This window comes from Triticum urartu, chromosome 2 (assembly GCF_003073215.2).
Source record: "Triticum urartu cultivar G1812 chromosome 2, Tu2.1, whole genome shotgun sequence".
NCBI classification, from domain to species: Eukaryota; Viridiplantae; Streptophyta; class Magnoliopsida; order Poales; family Poaceae; genus Triticum; species Triticum urartu.
This window is the reverse complement of record NC_053023.1, coordinates 614,153,746-614,157,169: the sequence shown is the minus strand read 5'-3', so window position 1 is coordinate 614,157,169 and position 3,424 is coordinate 614,153,746.

Genomic DNA, 3,424 nt, shown 5'->3' with positions numbered 1-3,424 from the left:
GGCGGGCGAACGTCATGGTGGATCCTAACTCTGACATAATATCCTCTGGTATCCCCATTGAGTCTTATCTCCAAGATCTTACCCGAGTTCCTGAGCAGACGTTGCACAATATTCTGCTTGAAGAACCCATCTGGAAGTTTGTGGATTTGTAGCCAGATTTGCATGAACAACATTGGTACCTCCTCGGCTTTGGTGAAACCATCATATGGACACATTAACACGAGCATATTCCTGAATAGCCACGGACCTTAATCAAGAATGCACTCCCAATCTCCTAGGCATGAGGCTTGCATGACGAACAGATTCGGTCCAACCGGTCGAAACCTAACCGGCTGGGCTGTGTTCCACTCCGCGCGCATCTCCCTATAGAAAGTTGTTTGGCTGAAGGACTTGTCCGTATGAACCCTAGCTAGGGCAAGCCATCTAACACTTTCGTTGATCTCAGGATCATCCTCATCAATAACCAAGTCATCGAATTCTTCCTCTTCCAAGTTCAGTTATTCCAAAAAATCGCCCAGATCTGACTTCATAGCGGCGCTACCCACGCCGCTCGTTCCCGATTGGGCGTCCGCCGCAGTTGCCATCACGATCGGTTTGGAAGAGAGGACATACCAAAAACCCTATGAGAGGGGAGAGGTTTGTAACTAGAGCGGGACTCGCTGGAAATAGATCGCCAGGGAGGAGGGGTTTGTGTTGGAGGGGGGCTCGCCGGTGATCAGATTGCCAGGGAGGAGAGAAACCCTAGCCGCGTCGTAGGGGAGTTTTTGTCCAGAAACAGGGAGAGTTGATACTTTTCTTACTTACTTACTTATATTTTAGTACTTTATTTTCCTGCGACGATCGATCCCGCCACATGTAGTATCAACTGGCAAACAACATGTAGTATGTATGCATGTATGTATGTATGTATGTATGTGTGTGTGTGTGTGCTGTGCACGGTGAAGGCACGCTGTTTTGCATGCTACATGTAACATGTAATTTTCCTCCGGCTTTGCTCATCATCTGTGTGATCAATTCGCATTTTTAGTGTGTGTTTGATTGCTTGCATCAACCTTGTGCATCTTGCATCAGTGGCTCAATGGAGCCTCCGCGGGTAAATACAACATGTGGTTCATGGTATGCAGCATGGTTCTTTTGTTCACTATTTTGTAGAGGAAATCACTCCAAATTAATAGTTGGTCAAGTTTTTTTCTTGCGAGTGAATAATTGGTCAAGTTAGATGTGTATACTAACACGTCTCCAACGTATCTATAATTTTTATATGCTCCATGCCACCATCTTATCATTTTTAGGTAACCTTTTTATTTATTTAACTAACCTACTAATAGTTGCAAGACATGCACAAGTTATTGTTTTCACTTATGTGTGTATGAACTTCACTAAAATTTAATGAACTATCAATAAACTTCAAGGACCGGTGAAATTTGGAGTTATTGCCAATCTGTCCTTGCAGGACCAGTACTTAAATATCATCACTTCCACCCGTGAAGATGGCGCAAACGAAGAAAGTCAAAACATGAAAATTAAATTACATGTTGTAACAAAAGTGTAGCGCTTGGAACCACCCAATTCTTAGTTTGTATGCACCCTATGGGTACAAATCAATATTTACAAAAACTGCCACTTTTGGGAATCCGGAACTCGGGGGACGGGGTTGACTCCAACTCCTTCCAAACTTGATGGATCTCGATGTGGGTTGATCCTGTGGACTCGCAATAAAATAAAGAAGCCTTTGGAGGGTCTAAAAGATGCGCAAGGGCCCTTGGACCAAAGCCCTATGGGTTGGATGACCGATATTGAAAGATAAGACCTATATATTAACGGGAAACACTACTTTTCTAAGAGGGAGCCATTTGGTCCAAAAATTGCAGCCTCGTAGCTGCCATCTATAGAGGAGAAAACACATCCCTAACCAAGGGAAAATACCGAGGAGTAAGATGAAGGATGGAGTCCCTTCCCCCTCCCTTCCAGGGGACTCCACACTCACCACCCTCACCACCATCACCATCATTGCCTCCACCACCATCTTCTTCCTTGTACCAATGGGTTCACCATTGTAAAACCTTTGTAACCTCGTACTAATACATGCTATTTGATGCAATGAATAATTTCTCTATGATTTGTTTCATCGTTATCATGTTTGAGTAGTTCTCGTTTTTCTTATGGCATTCGTGATCTAGTTTTTTTACAAATTGTTATGATGATGTCCTAGGATGCTAAGGTAGCATTTCACACTATATTATATCACACATTAGGGTAATCAATGTATTATTATAAATTTAGGATGGGAGGCCAGAGAGACAGAACTTACCGTTCCATGAGTTCGCGAACTATAACATACGGGATTCGAGGGGAAGCCTAGAGGGAGTTATGGCTATAATTGAGTTTTACCTTAATGAATCTCAGTATTTGTCTATACTTGCTAAGAGAAACATTATAAGTACATGTGACACCATGGTTTGGCAACATGTATGCACATGCCTCTCCTGCATAATAATTGTAACAAGCATGTGTACTGGTATAATGTTGTTACCAGTTGCCCAGGGACAATTTCACCACCACTTTCACAGCCACAAACTCTTGCTCCGTTTTAGTTCTTGTAATTTATTTCATAAAAGACACCTAACTTTTATTTTTAGTTTATAACTACTTTAGTTATCTGCTTGCATTATATCTTAATTGTGGAGAGTTTAGGCATAGTAAATGTTATGTACATGAATAGTTGGATAAGTGGCATACATAACTTGAGAGATTAGGAAACCTAATTTTAGATTCGACAAGGCTTTGATACTCACATACTTCCGCATTCATATTGGAAAGTAATACAATAACTCATTTAACTTGGAGATTATCAAACTCTTTTTTACTATGTACTATCGGGCAAAGCCCCATAGTTAATTTATTAAGCAAAAGAGGTCCAAAAAATAATACAAGATTGTCTTAAATGAGAGTGGAAGAGGCTAATTACAAGTTAGGGACTGGCCTATACAAATATCCACAAAATTAAGGGAGAGAGGAAATCCAAGCCAAGATGGAAGGCTTTGTCGGTGCAACAAACCCTGGGTTTGTTGCCCAGACTGTGCACATGCACGGGAACAAGATTGGAGCACCAGCCTAGATCAGAGTGCAAGAACCCCAGAGATTCGAAGGACCAACATGCAGATAGGAGGGACCAAGATCAAACCAGAGAAGCAGGATATCGTCAAGAGAAAAGCCTCCCTTGCCGGGCAGGCGAGGCCACCCCTAGAAATATAAAACCAAAGCACCCCGGCAGGGCCTGTCGGGGCTCACAGGAGCAAAACCACCTCACCAACCACTCTACCATGACCACGTCGTCACTCAGTGCGGTGTCAAGCCATAAAGTGATTAAGTGGCAGCCATTCGCCACATGGCAGCCATTTTCTACAGGAGAAACCAATACAAA